At 42.1% G+C, this 20,575-nt stretch overlaps 1 long non-coding RNA gene and 1 pseudogene across 1 annotated transcript; one reads left to right on the top strand and one right to left on the bottom strand.

The window, feature by feature from the left end:
• Window positions 1-1,169: 1,169 nt before the first annotated feature.
• Window positions 1,170-2,190, top strand: LOC134389028 (branched-chain-amino-acid aminotransferase, cytosolic-like; annotated as a pseudogene).
• An 8,024-nt stretch (window positions 2,191-10,214) lies between these two features.
• On the bottom strand, window positions 10,215-14,491 carry LOC134386923 (uncharacterized). The gene is made up of 3 exons (XR_010024562.1): window positions 14,432-14,491; window positions 13,784-13,922; window positions 10,215-10,477 (listed from the first exon to the last, which is right to left on the bottom strand). It is a non-coding gene; the product is annotated as an uncharacterized LOC134386923 (long non-coding RNA).
• Between the last annotated feature and the right edge of the window lie 6,084 nt (window positions 14,492-20,575).

The following is a 20,575-nucleotide window of genomic DNA, read 5'->3' as shown; positions in this document are numbered from 1 at the left end:
GCTTTCCGTGGATGGAGAGGCTTCACTGCAAGACTGATGGACAGGGCTCTCCCAGTAGGAACATCTAAATGGCCCTGTTTCCTGAATTATTGGTTCATCAACATAGCAAAAACATTACCAGTAACAGCTTAAATCAGCCTTCAGAGTGGCCTATTGATTCTGACTGCCTCAGAGTAGATTTTTCTTCCCAGAAAAAGCATCCATATCCCAGATATTTCATCTTAAATAATTCAATATCCAAAGCTAATGGGTCTTCCCCACCAGCAGGTAGACTATAGCTATATGTTGGTTTTCCTATAAATCCTCAAGATAGATTTTTTGTGAAATGTTGTTGCCTTAATTCAGAATTGTATTGACTCATCTCCTTCTGCATGTGGGACTGTTACTAGGTGACACAGATTTTTGTTTCCCTGTCACTTTATGTTGGGCAAGACAGCAAAGTAAGGCAGAGGGCTGAGGGAGGGATGGTGGTGTTGCAGAAGATTTTTCTGTTCTAATTTATCTGTTGCTACCCATGGTATTACTTAGTCCATCACAGACTCCAAACCCCATTCTTTACAGTTTTTTCCACAGAACTCTGGACTTTGGGCAAAATGGAAACAAAACCATCTTTAGTTTCTTTAACCCATAAGGTTTCCAGTCACTGTAATGGCCACATCACAACTGTGTTAGTTGGTGCTATATTGGCTGAAACTACAGTGTTCTCCAAGAATTCAGAAGTGAGGCCATTTACCAAGAATTAAACTGAAAAAGATCTCACAATGACTGTGACTGATTTCGTAAATGTTCTGAAAAGCCTGGGAATGCCCCATAATTCCCATCAAGGCATCTGAGAGGCAGGATGCCACGTGACCATGGTGCGTGCAGGAGCCTGCCCGCACCAGTTCGTGAGCATCCTTGCATGCACCTCTTCCTGCGGGTAGCTCAAAATCAGTCTTGGTGGGATTAAGACTGAGGTGACCTGGCAAATGCTACAAATTAGAGATTCCTACCCCCCAACCCGAGAGCCATTTATTAAACATGCACTAGCACACCATTGAAATAAATTTGAGTATAATTAATACCTAGAGGCCTGACCAGTTGAGTTGGTTAGGGTTAAGGTTAGAGGTTAGGGTTAGGATTTGGGGTTAGGGTTTAGGGTTGAGGGTTAGGGGTTAGGGGTGGACCCAAATATGTTGGTTTTCAGAACTGTGTTCACAGATCACATGTTGACAGATTTGTGGTCCTCAGAGTTTGGGTGGTAGAAAATTCATAACAAGCCTCTTTAAAACCTCTCATTGCATACTGGATTATAGGCTTTCCAGTATTCAGTGGAATTATCTAAGTATTGAAGGCATTTTGAGGTGGAGATAATAAAATTTGAATGTTGAAGCCAAACCTCAACATCTATAGAAAGCACTAATCTATGTGTGGGCAAATCTGCTGGTATTCGGCAAGGAAGAATTTTTAGAGTGTATTCAACAGCTTGTGGAAATGGGTCAAGAATGGGTCCCATATTTAATGTCTGCTAGTCTATACGTTTGTCCTACATTCCTTTGAACTGAGCCTTCTCTTAGAGTCAGGAAGCCTAACAAACAAAGCCCTGCTCTTTCTCATCTTGAGCCCAGTGAAACCTTGTTTTTTAAGGGGCACCTTTAATCTAGTGTCCCCATAGGCCAATCCAAATAATGTAAGAGCCTGGGAAGGTGGAACTGGGGACTGCAAGATGAAAGGGAATTACAGCTCATTTCTTTTGCCCAATGTGAAGCAATGGACAATGGGTGTCAGTAGGTTCTGTGGCTCTGTGGAAAGGATAACCAGATAACTGAAGTTAGAACTATAAATCTTTTGTTTACTAGATAAAGATGGAGAAGAGAAACTGGCACTTCCCCCGTGAGATAGCATCATCCTTCCAGGAGCGAAGGCAGTGCATTCAGGACCAGGCACACAAGTTGGTGATCTAAGGTGTCAGAGAGGCACCTTACCATGGATGACTTGACAACTGCCCTGCAGGGGAGCAGAGTGAGGGAGATGTTTAGCTCTGGTATAGCCTGTGTTGTTTACCCAGTTTCTGATATACTGTACAAGGGTGAGAACATACATATTCCAACTATGGAGAATGGTCCTAAGCTTGCAAGCTGTATCCTGTGCAAATTGACTGATATCCTGTATAGAAGAGGAGAAAGTGACTGGACAATTGTATTAGCCTGAATGAAAAATACAGGATATGAACTGTATGCTATCGGGACAGACTGTTGCATTTGAATTATGATAGTTTTTTTGGCTACCTGTTACTAGTTGTGTATAATGCAGTTTGTATTATCAGTGTGTTATAAGAGTCACTGTTTCCTCATGCCAGAGAAAATGAACTGCAATTATCAGTTAAAATAAAGTCTCTTGAAATAATTCTTCTCCTTGTGGGGTCGTATACCAACTGCTTATGTAGATGGGTTCATTTGTTTCCATTTGCTTTTATTTATTTTTAAATTCTATTTATTCATTTATGTATTTTTTGTTTTTGAAATATAATTGATGGTACATATTTGTGGAGTATAGTGTTGAATATCAATACCTGTGTGCAATATGTGATGCTCAAATCAGAATAATTCATGTAAAATTCATGTATTCAACATTACACAATGTAGCTATTTCTTGTGGCCCTTTACCAATTTCTTGTTAACTCCCCCTCCCCCTTTCCCACCTCTGGTGGCTTCATTTCTGTTCTTTCTTTTTCAAATTTGCAAGTATTATTGTGATTGTTATATCTTTCTTTTAAAAATATTTTTGGTTTTCACATGAGTGACATTTCATTTTTTTATTTTTTAAAATTTTTACTGAATCAAAATTGATTATACATATTCTTAGGGTTCAACATTGAGATATGTTGATCAGATCAATATTACTAGCATATATATTGTTACAAATTGTAATTATTCTTTATGCCCCTTGTCCAATCCCACCCCATCCCTCTTCCTCTCCCCCTCCCCCCTCTAATCACCCTAGATTTCTTCTCTCCCTCTGAAAGAATAATGGTTACTCTGTTGATTTGCTGCCCAAATGATCTGTCCAATGCTGAGAGGCATGATCAGGTTCCCCAATACTATCATAGAGCAGATGTCTCTTCCATCACTATGAAATGGGCTCAGTGGAGACAGACATCCTCCTCTTTTATCTTTGCTGGTGACTCTCCTTGTTTCAACTCACTCCAGTGGCTGATGGACCATCTGCATGGTGGTTGTGGCATCTAGCCACCTTCGCGGCAGCCATGGTTATCACAGTGGCTTTGGTGGGCCACCCATATGGAGGAGATGTTTTTGGCCTGCTTCATGGTGCTTGCAGTGTGCCTGGTTGTGGAGAGTGTCCGATCCCCGGTTCCATGCCCTGGGTCCCCGAGTGGGTCCTGAGGTGCTGGCACAGTGTGCCTGGTTGTGGGAGGGGGGTCCAGTCCCTAGCTCCTTACCCTGGGTCCCTAGGCACACCCTGAGGCACTGGCACAGTGTGCCTGGTTGTGGGAGGGAGGTTTGGTCCCCTTCTCCATGCCTTGGGCCCCTGGACGGGCCCTGATGTGCTGTGCTGGCATGCCTCATTGTGGGAGGTGGGTCCAGTCCCCTTCTCCATGCCCTGGGTCCCAGGGCAGGCCCTGAGGCGCTGGTGCAGTGTGCCTCGCTGTGGGAGGAGGATCCGGTTCCCTTCTCCATGCCCCAGGTCCCTGGGTCGGCCCTGAGGCGCTGGCATGTTGTGCCTGGTTGTGGGGGGGGGGGGTCTGGTCCCATTCTCCATACCTTGCGTCCCTGGGTGGGTCCCGAAGCGCTGGCACTGTGTGCCTGGTTGTGGGAGGGGGTTCCAGTCCCCTTCTCCATGCCTTGGTGCTGGTGGTGTGAGTGGTTGTGGGCAGAGGTCCTGCCCCTGGCTCTATGCCTCATGTCCCCTGGTGGGCCCCAAGGCATTCATGGTGTGCCTGGGCCAGAACTAAGTTTTTGTCCTTTGCTTGCTTCTAACTTGGGGGAACTTCCTGTGGGAACCAGTACTTGAGCTGTGTGTGGTTGAGGTAAATTGCTGCTTTGCTGCTGTTTCCCTAGGGAAGGCTTTTTGTGCAGCTCAGGGTTTAATGGTTGACCTTATAGGTACTTCAGGCTCTCCAGAGACTGGATGCACCTGGGTTGTATAGAAACTCTGATCTGGGCCTGAGTTTTTTCATTGAACTGCACCCCACGCAATTCTGCATCCCCGACCAGTCTCCTCTGAGCGGTCCTGCACTGATTGGGGGGCAGAGTGGCTGTCCTTGCTGTGTCCCAGTGTTCTCCCAGTGGGCCGGTCTCCCCCACAGCCTGTGCTCCAAACACTTCCCATGGGACGGGACGGGCCATGCACCAGTCCCTTGTGATGACTCACTGGCCTGAGTGGCTCCCCTTTTTCAGGTGTTCTGGCTCCTCGCTCCTGCGTGGGTCCATGGGAACCTTGTTAGTGGTCTTCCTGTCCTGGGGGCCATCAAAGTCCTCTTCTCCCCTTCCGCCTCCAAGTAATCCCATCTAAAGGGCACAGCTGCAGCTTCTGCCCACTCCTGCTCCATGTGCTCCAGCATTAAAGCGGCCGTGGCCCAAAATGCTGAGAGCAGTTTTTTTTCTCTTTGTGTTTTCTCCTGCCTTCATGAGTTCCATAGGTCTCTCTTCCTCTTCACCTGAGCTCCAGTGGCCCCAGCTTGGCTGATGTTACATTTTTATAGTTGTAAATTCATTGATTTGCGGGAGAGAGTGACGCTGGGGACCGTTTATTCCACCATCTTGACAGGCATTTTATTATTTTTCTTAAGGCAGAGTAGTATTCCATTGGGTATATATACCACATTTTCCTTATCCAGTAGTCCATTGATGGACATTTAGGTTGGTTCTAACTCTTGGCTACTGTAAACACAGCTGCGACAAACATGGGAATGCAGGTATCCCTTCAACATGATGATTTCCATTCCTTTGGGTATATACCTAGAAGTGAGATTGCTGGATAGTATGGTAGATCTATCTGTAGTTGTTTGAGGAACTTGTATACCGTTTTCCATAATGGCAGCACTAATTTACAGTCCCAAGAACAGTGAAGGAGTGTTCCCCTTTCTCCACATCCTCACCAGTGCTTTTTATTTTCTTTTTGATAATGACCAGTCTAACTGGGGTGAGATGATATCTCAATGTGGTTTTGATTTGCATTTCCCTCATGTTTAGTGATGTTGAGCATTTTTTCATGTGTCTGTTTGCCATTTGTACATCTTCCTTTCAGGAAATGCCTGTTCAGCTCCTTTGCCCATTTTTCAGTTGGGTTCCTTGTTTTCTTTTCTTTTCTTTTTTTACTATTAAGCTGTTTGAGTTCCTTGTATATTCTGGGTATTAATACTTTGTTGAATGTGTAGCTTGTGAATACTTTCTGCCATTCTGTAGTTGTTTTTTCACTCTGTTGTTTCCTTTGCTGTGCAGAAACTTTTTAGTTTAAAATAATCCTGTTTATTTTTCCTTTTGTTGCCTCTACTTTGGAGGTCTTATTAATATAGTTTCTGCCCAGCCCTATTTCCTGAAGTGTTCACCCTATGTTTTCTTTTAGAAGTTTTATAGTTTCAGGTCTTATATTTAAGTCTTTAATCCATTTTGAGTTGATTTTGGTATATAGTGAGAGGTATGCATCTAGTTTCATTCCTCTACTATTGATGTCCAGTTTTCCAAGCCCCATTTATTGAAGAAGGTGTTTTTTCCCCAATATATATTCTTGGTGCCTTTGTCAAAGATCAGGTGGCTGTAAGCATGTGGGTTGACTTCTGGGTTCTCTATTCTGTTCCATTAGCCCAAGTGTCTGTTTTTATTCCAATACCATGTTGGTTTAGTTACTATAGTTTTATAGTATAATTTAAAGTCAGGTAATATTATGCCTCCAGCTTTTTTTCCCCCCTCAGGATTTCTTTGGCTGTTTGGGGTCTCTTCTTGTTCCATATGAATGTTAGGATTGTTTTTTCTATTTCTTCGAAGAATGTCATTGGTATTTCTTTCTTTCTTTCTTTTTTTTTTTTTAAAGGTGACCGGTAAGGGGATCTTAACCCTTGACTTGGTGTTGTCAGCACCAGGCTCTCCCTAGTGATCACTGGTATTTCAATGGGGATTGTGTTGAATCTGTAGACCACTTTGGGTAGTATTGACATTTTCACAATGTTAGTTCTTCCAATCCAAAAGCATGGCATGTCTTTCCATCTTTTTGTGTCCTCTTTAATTTCTTTCAGAGTGATTTGTAGTTCTCATTGTAGAGATCTTTCATCTCCTTGGTTAAATTTATTCCTAGATTTTATTTTTTTGGTGACTATTGTAAATGTGCTTGCTTTCTTGATTTCTTTGTCTGCTTTGTTATTGGAGTATAAAAATGCTACTGATTTTTGTTTGATTTTGTATTCTGCAATTTTACTGAAATTGTTTATCAGTTCTAAGAGTTTTTTGGTAGAGTCTTTATGTTTTTCTATATATAGGATCATGTCATCTACAAACAGGGACAGTTTTACTTCTTTTCCAATCTGGGTGCCCTTTCTTTCTTTCTTTTGCCTGATTGCTCTGGCTAGTACTTCCAACACTATGTTAAATAGGAGTGGTGAAAGTGGGCCTCTTTGTCTTGTTCCCATTCATAGTCCCATTCAGGAAGATATTGACAGTGGCTTTGTCATATATGACTTTTATCAGGTTGAGATACTTTCCTCCTATATCTAATTTGCTGAGAGTCTTTATCATAAAGCAATGTTGAATTTTGTCAAATGCTTTTTCTGCACCTATTCAGATGATCATATGGTTTTTCTCCTTGATTTTATGTGGTATATCACATTTATTGACTTGCATATGCTGAACCATCCTTGCATCCCTGGAATGAATCCTATTTGATCATGGTGTATTATTATTATTATTATTATTATTATTTTGATGTGGTATTGTATTCTGATTGCTGATATTTTGTTGAGGATTTTTGCATGTACGTTCCTCAGAGATATTGGCCTATAGTTTTTTTTGTTGTATCTTTGTCTAGTTTGGGTATTAGGGTGATGCTGGCCTCATAGAATGAGTTTGGGAGAATGGCCTCTGTTTCAATGTTTTGGAATATTTTGAAGAGAACCAGTATTAATTCCTCTTTAAAGGTTTGGTAAAATTCAGCAGTAAAGCCATCTGGTCCTGGGCTTTTCTTTGTTGGGAGACTGCTGATTACTGCTTCAATCTCATTGTTTGTTAATGGTCTGTTCAGGTTTTCTATTTCTTCTTGGTTCAGTCTTGGTAGTTTGTGTGTGTCCAAAAATTTATCCATTTCCTTCATGTTTTCAAAGTTGTTGGTATATATTATTTATAATAGACCCTAATGATTCTTTGTATTTCTGTGGTATCAGTTGTGAAGTCTCCTTTTTCATTTCTAATTTTTTTAAATTTGAGTTCTCTCTTCTTTTTTTTAGTTAGCCTAGCTAGTGGTTTGATCTGAAGTTCTGTCTCTCTCCCTATACCTGTGAAGTTTTCCATTATTACTTCATTGAATAGGTTTTCAATGCCTTTTCCTTTCTTCTCCCCTTCTGGAATACTCATGATTTGGATGTTTGTGCACTTCAGGTTATCTGCCAGTCTCTTAGATCTTTTTGAAAATTATTTTTTCTTCCTTCCTTCCTTTTTTTTTTTGTTCCATATGGGTTATTCTGAAAAGACCGTCTTCAAGATCAGAAATTCTTCCTTCTGCTTGCTCTTACCTGCTGCTTAAGCGCTTTTTATTTTATTTTGCTGAAAGAATCCTTCAGTTCCAGTTCTGCTATATATATATTTTTAAGTTATTAATCTCTTTCTAAATTTCCTCCTTCATATCCTAGACACTTTTTCTCATTTTTTTGTGTTGTCTGAGTCTTTTTGTACCTCATTGAGTTTCCTTAAGATTGTTGCTTGGAATTCCTTTTCAGTCAATTCAAGGGTTTCCTGCTCTATGGGGCTGGTACTTGAGAATTACTGTAATTTTTTTGGTGGTGTCATATTTTCTTGTTCCTTCATATTTCTAGTAACTCTAGTTGATGTCTGGTCATCTGGTAGAGAATTTGCTTCTTCTATTACTCTGAAGTGGGCTTTGAGGACATAAACTTCCTCTTGTAGATGTGTTTTATATTGAGCATTGAGTAGGGTGTTTTAGTACTGGTTCCTGTTTTTTTATTCTTAGGGACTGATTTTGTCCTTTTGATTTAATTTTTATTTCTTAACCATGTAAAACTTTTACTTGGATCTAGTCAAAATGAATAAAATAAAATACATTCAGAGAAATCTATTTTCCACCCTTCCCTTAATCTGTTCTTATACTCCCCTACAGATAACCTAGGTAACCATTTTTATTAGTTCGTAGCTTATCTTTTTATTGTTGCTTTTACATAAAGAAAAAGTCACATGCACATGTATTTATATTGTTTTCCCTTTTCTTAAACAAAACAGAGCCTGCTACACATATTATTTTACACCTTTTTTTTCCTTGACAACATGTCCTGGAGATCACTCATAACTATATGTAGACGACTTCTTCATTCCTTATTAAAATTGTGTTGTTCTTGATTAAAACTTATTAAAATTGTGAGGTTGTACCATTCCCTCTGACAGGCATTTTTGTTGTTTCATGAAGTTGTTGTTACAAAAGTGTTAAAATGAACAGTCAAGCATATGTCATTTCATGTAATTGTCAGTATAATTTTGTGATAGATTCTTAGAAGTACATTGCTAAGTTAAAAGGTAAATGCATATTAAATTTGCTAGATACCACAAAATTATCTGCCTAGATATTATACCCTTTTGCATACTCAATAGAAAATGTACGATAGTGACTGTTTACAGCATTGTCAACAGAGTATGATATTACACTTGGGGATTTTAGCCAATCCAGCAGGTGAAAATGGTGTCTCTGTATATTTTGTTTCTCTCAAGAAATTGGAAAATTTATATTTTGCTAATTGTTTTGTCCATTCTATTTTCTCTAGTCTCTCTGAAGCATATTATACTGGCTTATTGGGTCTCCTAGACTGGCCCTCAATTTTTCTCATCCATGTTCCATCTCACTGTCTTCTTTGATATCTTCCAACCCTTCTATTGAGATTCTATTTATGCTTTTGTATTTTTAATTTCCAAGAGATCTTTCTTGTTCTCTGAACATTCCTGTTTATAGTATTCTATTCTTGTTCATAGCTAAACCTTCTCATTCTTCTTTTTCTTCCCCTCCTCTTCCTCCTTTTTCTATTTGTATACATTACAGTTTCTATTTTTAAGTTAGTTTATCCCAGTACAGGAAATTTTCTGTTTGGTTTTTATGTTGTTGATTTTCTCTTCTTTTTTTTTGTTAAAGTCTTTCTTTGTATGTCTGATAATTCTCAATTGGCTGTGCATAATTTTAAAAGCTGTCTTGAGTTCTGAGTGGTTGAGTGGAGCTTACTGAATTTCATTAGATAATGTGCCTAGACCATTTAGTTTGAAAAGCCACTAAGGCCTCTTAGGTCTTACATTTTGGGGCTAGTAAGACTCTACAGAAAGAATACTTTAAGATCTGTCTGAAGATAGAAAGCCTGGCTGCCAGAGCTCTGAGACCTGATAGACAATTGTATATTGGGCTGGGTGCCTCAATATACATTAGCTATACATCTACATAATCCTATTTTTGTCGTACGGTACCCTCTTTCAAGTGTGCTTAATGTCACACAACCCATAGGTTTTTTTTTTTGTTTTTTTTTTTTAATACTCTTCAGATGATAAATTATAATCATCTGCTTGGCTGGAGGAAGGGAAGATTCCTACCTAAGTAAGCTGAGGAAGGACTCATCTGACTGATTCTTGAGGAATTCTCACCCAAATTATCCATTTTTAGCCCTCCCACCCCTTTGTCACTGTTAGGCAATCATGTTCTACCTGAGGACAGTCTAAGATGGCAGCAGAATGCCCAAATGGCTGCAGAAAGTTTCAAGGCCCCTAGAACAGCACATTTTCTGAGAACAAAGACCCTCCCTCCCACTTCTTCCTCACTGCCACATCCCCTTCCCGCAGGTGCGAATTTCTCCACCTATAGAAAAATCCCAACTCAGCTTAAACCTTGCTCACTGCCCTCTCCTCCTCCCTAGCCAATAAGAACAGTCCAGCTCAGCTTAACGGGATATAAAGGGCCCACCCCAACTCTCCCTGCTGCCACTCCCACTTTTGAGAGAGCAGCCCACCTGTCCGTTTTGCCTCCTTAATACATCATGGTTGAGCCTTTGTCTCCTGCTGTGTTTCTCATTCTGTGTTCGGGCTGGGTTTTTCCTTTCAGTCACCCATTTCCACAGGAACCTAGGACTGCTCATTTCTGTGTTATAAAGTGTGTTAGTTGTCTGATTTTTACATTTAATTTAAGGCTTGGTTGTTAAATCATTTACCATTCTTCCTTCTCTTCAGCTTCCAAAAGGCTGTTACTGTTGACTCTCATCTCATTCTCATTTTTTAATGAAGTTTTAGTGGACCTTTTGGAGAGAAAGTAAATACATATGTTTAATCCACTATTTTTATTATGATGGGTACTACAGCATTTTATTTAAAGAAGTACAGATTTTTTAGGGCTGGTCTGTGGCTCACTTGGGAGAATGTGGTGCTGATAACACCAAGGGCACGGGTTCAGATCCCTATATTAGGATGGCCCGTTGCCTCATTTGGGAGAGCGTGGTGCTGACAACACCAAGTCAAGGGTTAAGATCCCCTTACAAATCATCTTGTAAAAAAATAAATAAAGAAAGAAGTACATATTTTACATATGTTAAATGTGGTTTTGGTCCAGGGGACTTTAGCTGACGCTCAATCTGACATTTTTTAACCAGGATTTGTTTAATTTTAAGATTAAGTACATCATGATTGTTTGAGACTGACCTAGCTTTAAAACCATAATTCAGAAGTGGTTTGTGTCCAAAAATAAAAATAGAAAAATTAAAATAAAAGGCATTGACACTGGAGAAGCAGAAGGCAGAAAAACATTCTAGATATAATAACAGATCATTCCTATTGTTGCAGTTCATTTTTAGGAATGCCTTTTTCAATTCAGACTATTGCTTGAAACACTCATAGATCTTTAACTGCTACTTTGCTACTTTTTGTGTGTGAATTTTCTTGTGCTCTCTGGGTTTATAATACTGAATTTCTGACTTGGAATGTGAATATTTCTTATATGAGTAGTTCCTTCAAAGGCAAACAACAGCAGTGAGGGTATCAAAATACAAATGAATCTATCTTCGGGGTCTGACATTCTAGTAATACGTACCATGTTTAACAAGAATACCTCCAGACTTCACATTTGCTTTATTTTCCTTTGTAAGTACTCTTTGATGGGAATGCACTAGAAGCAATGCCACCAGAACCACCACAAAAATATAACATTGTTCTGGAGGTACGAATAGTGTGCTGAGATAAGCCAGTTATACAAATCACAAAGGAGGAAAGAAATCCATTGTTGTACATAATGTTGTATAACTGAACAATCCAAGGGACGCAGCTAAAAAACTGATACAAATATTGGCTCAGTAAGGTAATACTCAGAAATCAAGAGTCATTATTAAAAACCTTCACCAATTAGAATATAATTCAAGGTGTGACATAATAAGGAATGTATACTTGCTTCAGGTTCTTGACACAAAGTTCCTAAAACCCTTGTAATTTCCTGATAGGAGCATCTTTTGTGATAATATTTGACTGTAATCCCTGATCCCTGACACAAGGGCATCTAAGATCCTTGGAATCTCTGAATTGATGATGTCTTTTTGCACACTAATGAAATGACTGGTATCTGGGGACCCTAGATAGCTTCAGGATGCGGGCTGGTTGCCAGAAGACCAAGGTATGATTAAAGGGTTGAAACTTTCATCTCCATTCTCCCACTTCTGGGGAGGGCAGAGGGGCTGAAAATTGATTTCAATCACCAATGGCCAGTGATTTAATCAATCATTCCTACAGGAATGATTGGAACCTTCATAAAACCCTATATTAAGGAATTCAGAGAGCTTCCAGGTTTGTGAAAGCATCCACATGCCAGGAGGGTGACACACCCTAACTCTGTGGGGACAGAAGCTCCTGTGCTTAGGACACTTCTGGACCTTGCCCTACGTACCTTTTCATCTAGCCGTTCATTTGTATCCTCTATAATATCCTTTATAAGAAACCAGTAAACATAAGTAAAGCATTTACCTGTGTTCTGTGAGCCATTATAGCAAATTACTGAACCTGAGGGGTTGTGGGAACCCCCAATTTGTAGCCAAGCTCGACAGAAGTGAGGGTATCCTAGGCACACAGTAAGTGCAGCAGGTGTCTGAAGTGGGGGGAAGTCTTGTGGGACTAAGCCCATAAATGCAGAGTCTGCTGTAACTCTGGATAGTGTCAAAATTGAATTAAATTGTAGGACACCTCATTACTGTCTGCAGAGAACTGGTGAATTGATTGATGTGAAAAACCTACACATTTGTTGTCAGAGTGTTGTTAGTATAGAAAAACTGTTTTCCCTTACAAGATATGACCTCATATCCAGAAGAACTAAAAAGATAGTACCTAGGAAAAAACTTAACACATAACATATAAGCGCTAAAGAGCAGGGTATTCTATAGAATAAAGAAAGGCAAACTTCTTACCCCATTTAACTTTTTCCCTATCATTTAAAATAAAAAAGTCAAGGATGGCCCGCCTTTTTAGCCTTTGTTATTCAGAAAGAGTACAAATTAGGTGGATCCAGAAAACATGAACAAAACCAGTAGAATAATCTCATTCATTAAGCAGAAACTATTTGGACAGGATGAGCATGTCTTTTGTCCATTCTCAAGGCTCTGATGTTGCCTGACAACACATGCCTGCTGAAGCCTAACGTCTTTGCCTCTTTCTATGACAGGATATTTTCCCCTCTCTCACAGCCAGCCCATATGGAGGAAAAGCAACAGAGCCAAGACCTTTAGGACCAGATGGACATTTTCTGGTTCTTCTATATCGGCGGTTCTCAACTGGGGCAATTTACTTCCTAGGGGACCTTGACAATGACTGCAGTCATTTTTCATTATTGTAACCTAGTGGTGAGGGGAGGTGCTTCTACTGGTGGGTAGAGCCCAGAGATGCTGCTAAAGGTCCTACAGGACACAAGAGAGCATGTCCTCCCTCCCCAACAAAGAATTATCCAGAAATGCATAAGTCTGCTAGGGCTGCCATAACAAAAAACAGACTGGGTAGCTCAAAAACATAACTTCGAAGAGAGCGATGTCACCAAGATGGCAAAATTGATGATCCTGGCAATGCTCCCCCCAACAAGCGATCAATTTACATCTATTAAAACAAAAACTGCCATCCTGTAATCACCGGAGCTTGGGGAAAGAGGAGGAGAGACCCTCTGAGTTACTGAAGGTGTTGAAAGCCATGGCAAACAGGAGAAAGGCCCACCCCGATCAAATCCATCCCCAGTTGCTCCCATACCAGGCCGGCTTGGCACAATGCATGTAGCAGCTACCTGGAGCCAGCAAAGCCATAGCAGTACCCTTTGTGTGAAGCTACTAGGAGTTTACAGGACAAAAAGGGTGCTATGACCGCTGGGGGAGAAATAATCACTTCGGAGTGCACCACCCCATTTCCCAGGCCAGGAAAACTGCTGGCAAGTTTCCCCGGTGCCTGCTTAGGAGGCGAAAGTACCCAAGAAGTGTCCTTCAAACATGGAGAGATAAAATGCCCTCCCAGACAAACGAAGGCTGAGGGAATGCATCACAGCAGACCACTCCTGTAAAGCGCTAGAGATGCACTGGCCCGTGGCTCACCTGGGAGAGCGTGGTGCTGATAACACATAAGGCCACGGGTTCGGATCCCCTTACCGGTCATCTTTTTGGGGGGCGGGGGGAAGCGCTAGAGAGAGCTCTTCTACCTGACAGATGATGCTGACATGCAACACCACCACACCTGAAAGTACAAAAGGCACTGGTAATGCAAGTATCAAAACAAACTCAGAAGACACCCAAACTGCAACGATGATGAGAGAACAGCTCCCCGCCCCCGCCCCGTCCCCGGTGGCCGCGTCTCCCACCACACTCACCAGGGCCCCGGACCCGAGACCACAGCCCCGCGACCCCGAGGCCACAGTCTGGCCGCACCTGCTCACCCGGCCCGGCTCCAGCCCCGCCCGCCGCTGCTCCGCAGCAGCCCGCGGAGAAGGCGAGCCCGGCGTGGGGAGGGATGGCGGGCGGCGCTGCCTCTCCTGAGGGGAGGAGGCGCCCAGTCTCCTGCCCCTGCCGGCGCCGGGCGCCCCGCCGTCTCCATCCCCTCCCCTCCCCCGCTGGCCTCCGCCGCCCCTCCCTTCCCCCACTCGGTGCTCGGGGGTCCCTCTCGAGGCACCCCGCGCCGCCCTCCTCTCAGCCCGACGCTACTTCCCCCGCCTCGGTGGGGAGTCACAGCCCCTCACCCGGCCCTACCTGCTCCGCCGGCCGCTCCCCTCGCAGCCTTCTCAGTCCGCCCCACCCCGCACTCTCATCCGCACTCGGTAGGTCTCAGGAGCCTCGCGCGCTTCCGCCGGCCCCCACAGCGGGGACATCCGGGCTCCGCCTCCCGACAGGGGGGCGAGGCTCTGAGGGAGGAGCCGACACCGGTTGGACGCGGTGGGCCGGATGCGAGAATTAGTCCCCACCCCCGGCGCATGACCCACACGCCCCTGCCGCCCAGACCGTCTCCTCGCCCACTGTGGGGTCTCCACAGGGTCCTGGGGTCTTCTCCCCACCGAGGCGGGGAGAAGAAAAAATACTTGGGAAATGGATATGACTCACCAATTACGGCAGTCCCCTCATGCAAGGCAGTGTGATGGCAGAAAGATGGTAGGAAGCTGAAGTCTTCAAATCCGCAGAGTCAGAATTGATTCCAAAGATCACTGGTCTTAAATTGGCCATCTGGTACAGAGGTTTAATCTTTGAATATGCCTTTTATGTATCTTAACTTATGAGATATGTGGAAGCTATAAAAGAGGTAACTGCTTAGGGGAATTGGCTGAATTTAGCCATCTTCTCTGTCTTGTTATACCTGGTTCTATTTCATGTTGTTCCTAGCAGAGTTGAACTTGATGTACTGCATTATCTGCAAAGTGATGGTAAATCTACACTACAGTAGTTAAAGGTCTGTGGTTTAGAAATAGACTACTTTTGTGCCCCAGTCATTTGGCATTTCTCAGTTCCTGTGGAATAAATTAACTTGTTTGGAATGAATGAATTGACCACGTTGTTAGCATGTTACCGGTGAGTGCAACGAAGCATACTGGAGGGTTTATTGCTGGAGGATTGACTTTTCCTGGGTCTGAAGCCCGCAGTTCATTTTCTGAGCTAGAACACATTCAGGAACACTAGTAACAAGCCAGCCCAGACTGCTGGGGGAGTTGTAGACCACGTGGGTGAGATTTTCAGTCTCCTGGACCTATAGAGTTTGTAAGTGTCATTATGTTGAAATAAATGGAATGAATCTGAGGTTCATGTTCCTAAATTCTTTTTTGTTTTTTTGGAGGTAGCAGCTTCATTTATTAAGGGCTTTGTGGGGTGGGGTGGGGGGTCCTGTTCTCAGAGGCACCAGAAGAACATTTTCCTAATTTCTGAAAATTAAATTTTGATGTTTTATATTTTGGAATGAAATTTTAACAAAAATAACATCACTAGGATTTACCCGAGTCATTAGGAGATTAGTATAGTAGTCTGAATAGATTATGAACACAAATAATGTGGGAGTTTCCTTCTTTCCTCTCATCATTTTACTTTTTTATTTTTAAAGTTTATAAAGTCTGATAGGCATTTCTTTTATGACATCTACAACCTTATTATTAGGTTTGAAGGGAAAGAAAGCAGTTTTACTATCAAATAAGCTGACAGTGATCACATCACAGGCAATCTGCTAAAGAGAACGCAAAGAAAAAAAAAAAGAAATCTCACCCTTTGATTTAGTCTGGTAGTTACAGTGTGTTACATACATGCTAATCATTATCCAAAGGAAAAATAAAACTTCTGTCTTTTGACAAGTAGGAATTTACATCTTGGAGCCAAGCACCTAGGCCTTCTGAGAAGATGGAGAGAAAGAGCAATGCTCTTCTCTTTATTATTGTTATTTTTGTATTTTGGTAAAATGCACATAATTTAAAATTGGCCATCGTAACCATGTTTAAGTTCAGTGACATTAAAGACATTCACATTGCTGAGCAGTCATCACTGCCATCCATCTACAGAACTTTTTACCTTCCCAAACAGAAACTCTGTCCTTGTTAAACAACTCCTCAGCCCCCCTCTGGTTCTTCTGGTTATCCAGACCCTAGTAACCTCTATTCAACTTTCTGTCTGTGTGAGTTTGGCAACTCTAGGCACTTCATCTGATGGGATCATATAGTGTTTGTCCTTTTGTGCCTGGCACCTGTCACTTGGCATGATGTCCTCAAGGTTCATCCATGTTGTAGCATGTGTCAGGATTTCCTTCCTTTTTAAAGCTGAATAATCTTCTATTGCTTAGACAGACCATATTCTGCTCATCCATTCATCTGTGGATGGATACTTGGGGCACTTCTACGTTTGGGTTATTGCAGATAATGCTGCTATGAATGTGGGTGTACACATATCTCTTTGAGACAATGCTTTCAACTCAGAAGTGGAATTTGCTGAATCTTTGGATACTTCTGTGTTTAATACTTTGAGGGACCACCATACTCTTTTCCACAACAGCTGTACCATTTTACATTCCCACAAGCAGTGACAAGCGTTTCATTTTCTCCACACATCCTTGCCAACACTTATTATTTTCTGGGTTTTTTTTAATAGCAGCCATCCTAATGGGTGTGAGCCATCGTAGTCTCATTGTGGTTTTGATTTCTATTTCTCTAATGACTAGTGAAGTTGAGCATCTTTCCCTTTGCCACGCTCTTATTTGAAAGAAATGTTTTTTCTTGCTTTTAAAACCACTGCACCCAATTCTTATAGAATAAAGAGATACATAAGATTTCAGGTTTCTTAAGGGGGAGAGATTTCTTTTTAGAGATTGCTAATGCATGTCGTAACATTTAAATCGCCCTTTTAAAGTAAACAGCAGTCTCCCATTAGATTGGAGTTGACTTGTTTTCTCATTTTTCAGCTGGACTTGAGTAGGGAACAGAAGCCTGAGAGGAAGAGTAAGGTTTGCTCACCTGATACCTGTTGACTAGAATTCTGTTGGGTAAAGTTCAGAGCCTGTTTTTGTTGTTGTTGTTGCTGCTTGTTTTGTTTTAATGAAAGAATTTATTTAGGTTGACTTATGTCCTCTTATGACCAGGTTGACTTATGTCTTGTAAATCAGGAAGCTGGATGTAGGATGTGTCACATTATTCCCTGAGCTGGTGTAAAATTGTTCTGAAGAAAGACCACTTACTGTCTATTTTCTTCGTGTCAGAAAATCTATTTATGACAAGCCATAGTGTTCCAGGTCCTGTATGGAAAGTATGAAAAATAAGCAGTAACTGTCATTTATGGAGTGGTTATTATTTGTGAATGGTTCTGAGCTGTTTACATGGAGTGTGTTGAATCATTGCAGCTATGCTGTGAGGTAAAGGACTACTGTTATTTACTTTTCCAGGTGAAGAGAAGGAAGTACAGACAATAGCAAAGGAGTCGGTGGAGGTCATGCACCTGGTACCAGAGACATAGGAGCTCACTGCAGAGGTGCTTCATCACTGGAGATGAGCCGTAAGCAACAGTGTTAAGTTCTCATTCTTATGGGGTTGTCCCCACAGCTGCTTTTCAGAATTAATAAATAGTTGTATTTGCCAAGTAAGCTTGGGAATTTTTTAGTCATTATTCCTTGTAAAAATACTGAGTCTTGATGTATTAGTAAAGAAACTCAGAACCATTAGATAGAAAAATTTACCCAGGAATCTGTGGTAAATTCATAATAGCATAAAATTATCATCTTAACCTAAGCATAAAGTACTTCCTTGGCACCTAAAATGGGACATTTAGCTTCTATGTAAACTGTTCAGCAGTAACTGCACCTACCCTATGTCTTGGGGAGGAGGCTGAGAGGTGATGTGATTCCCGTGCTTGCTGTTCCCAGCTGCAGTGTGGTGTTGGATGTCAGCTCCCTTGTCACACGATGACAGCTAAAAGGGGATGCCCCTTCGTGTCGTGGAAAGGAGTTGTGGGAGTTTTGCTTCCTTCCTTCTAAGCTGGCATTTTGATACAGTAGTGATGGCAGCCATGACAAAAATTAACCAGGGCCTGTGGACTTTAAAGTGGCAGAGCATCTCAGTGAGTACTAGCCTGGGGTTTTCAGTAAGGCGGCAGCTCCTAAGTCAGACTGTGGTTTACTTTGGTTGGCGGGGGATTTTACTCTCTTTTAAGGGCCATCTGTAAGTAAGTAGTTTTGGGAGCTTACTTTTTTAAGTTGTTTTATACTTTTGGGGCATTCAAAATGAAATAATCTTCTCAACATTGTATTTAGTAGTTTTTATTCACTTCTAAAATTAAAATTAAGAACTAGAAAAACAAATTTCATTGTGTTATGTCCAGACCGAGCCAGAAGGTGGGAGGCCAGGGAAGAGCAGAAACATGAACAAGGAGGAGAAAGTCGCTTAGCACGGGAGAGGGAAGAGTGGAGTGAAAAACCCCAAGAGACCCGAGGAAAGGACAGGGCAGCTCAAGTCTACCAGACCCCAAGTCCCCAGAGCTTAAGCCCTAGTATTTAATTTTTATCTCTAACTAAATAACTGCCTCCTAAGTCCTATTTTGACACAATCCAGAGTCTTTTTCCTATCGCCATCCAAACCTGGCATCATATCCTCTTTTCGTCCCTGATCTAATCCTCTACCAGACTTTTTTTACCAGGCTTTCCGTGACTTAAATCTTAAGGTCTTTCATAAACATTCTTAGTTTGCTTGACTCTGTTTCTTCATTCATAAATTCATAGTTAACTGAATTCCATGCTTAGGGCTTTCCTGCTTCTCTCCACTGGACTGTCTGTGGGAGGATTTCTATTTTTATATAATAGGCTTTTTGAGACTTTGCTGTTAGGCTGTGAGTTTTACTTTTCAGGTGCCTGTTACTTCATTCACCTAATAAAGTGGTTTTAAATAGTCTTTCAGCTGATGTGTTGTGTCTTGTAGAATATTAACTTTTTTAAAAGGTAAACTTTATTTTGGAATGATTTTAGTTTTATAGAGAAGTTGCAAAGATAGTACAGAGAGTTCCAGAATATCCTTTACTTTGCTTCCAGGAATGCTAACTTCCTACTAGCTAGTACAGTGATCAACGCTGAGAAATTAGCATTTGTAGAATTCTGTTAACTGCATTGTGGACTTTATTCAGATTTCCTCCATTTTCCCACCAGCGTCCTTTTCTGTTTGGGACCCCATCCAGGACCCCAGGTTGCATTAGGACTCGGTCTCCTCCGTCCTTTCTGGTCTGGGGTAGTGCCTCAGCTTGTCTCTTGTGGTCTTGACACTTCTGAGATCAGGCGTTTTGTGGAATGTCCCTGATTTGGGTTTGTCTGAAGTTCCCTGAGGGTTAAGTTATGCTGTGTGTTTGGGGCGGTGGTCTGCTCAGCCCCCCACATGACAGGCGGCATCAGTGAGGCACAGCTGGTCCCAGCGTGAGGTGCTGTCTGCAGGTGCTTGCTCCGCAGCAGCCATCCTTCCCTATGCTGTTGTAACATCCTCCTCCTCTGAAAGCAGTCACTGAGTCCAGCCCACATTCCAGGGAGAGGGGACCAATGGCAGCTGTTGGGGAAGAGATGTGCATTATCCTTTGAATTCTTCTGTAGGGAAAATTAGTCTCTTCTTCCCCTTCCATTTCTTTAGTTGTTTATTTACATCAGTTTGGACCTGTGTACTCATTTTATAGGGTTATAAGCAATTCATTTTGGGTTGTGTCCAGTACTGCTTTACTTATCTTGCTGCCCATGTCGTTCTGCCTCTGGCCTTGTGAGCTCTTTGGGGTTGGCCCCTGTGACACCCACCATCCCTTTGTTTTGGGTACATGTCTTGGCTTCTGGCCTTACAAGGTGCCTCTGGTGTGTTTTGTGCTCCAGTATCAGCCCTGGTTCCTTTGGTGGGGAAGAGTGTTCAAAAGCCCAGGTCTGGGCACTGGCGGCTCCTGCTTGGGGGTTCCTGGGACAAGGGCATCCACATGGACTAACCCATGTATACACCAGCTCTGCCATCATTTCTGTACCTACCTGCCTGTGTGTCTCCTCACCTGATCGCCAGTTCTCCCCAATCTCCCGGCCAGTCCAGCAACATGGGCTTCCTTCTGGACTCCTCCTTTCCTTACTTGTAGCTTCCTTCTCTGACAGCGGGAACCTGGCTCATGTACAGTATGCTTCAGCCCTTGAGTTACTGTAAAATGATTTCAGAATGGTTCACCTAGACCTGGGAGACACACTTACCGAGTGGAGCACAGTGTTTGTTTTCCAGAGTTGCTCTGGCCATTCCTTCTTCCCCACCAGGTTCAGTACCAGCTCAGTGAGGTTATTTTGTGCATGTTATAATGCAATTAGACATATTTGTCCTTCTGCATGCTCTCCCGGCATCCCTGACATCCTGGCTGATTTGTTTTTTAATTTGCATACATTAA

The sequence above is a fragment of the Cynocephalus volans genome, chromosome 10, assembly GCF_027409185.1.
Source record: "Cynocephalus volans isolate mCynVol1 chromosome 10, mCynVol1.pri, whole genome shotgun sequence".
In the NCBI taxonomy this organism is placed as follows: domain Eukaryota; kingdom Metazoa; phylum Chordata; class Mammalia; order Dermoptera; family Cynocephalidae; genus Cynocephalus; species Cynocephalus volans.
This window is presented reverse-complemented; position numbering and strand designations above follow the sequence as displayed.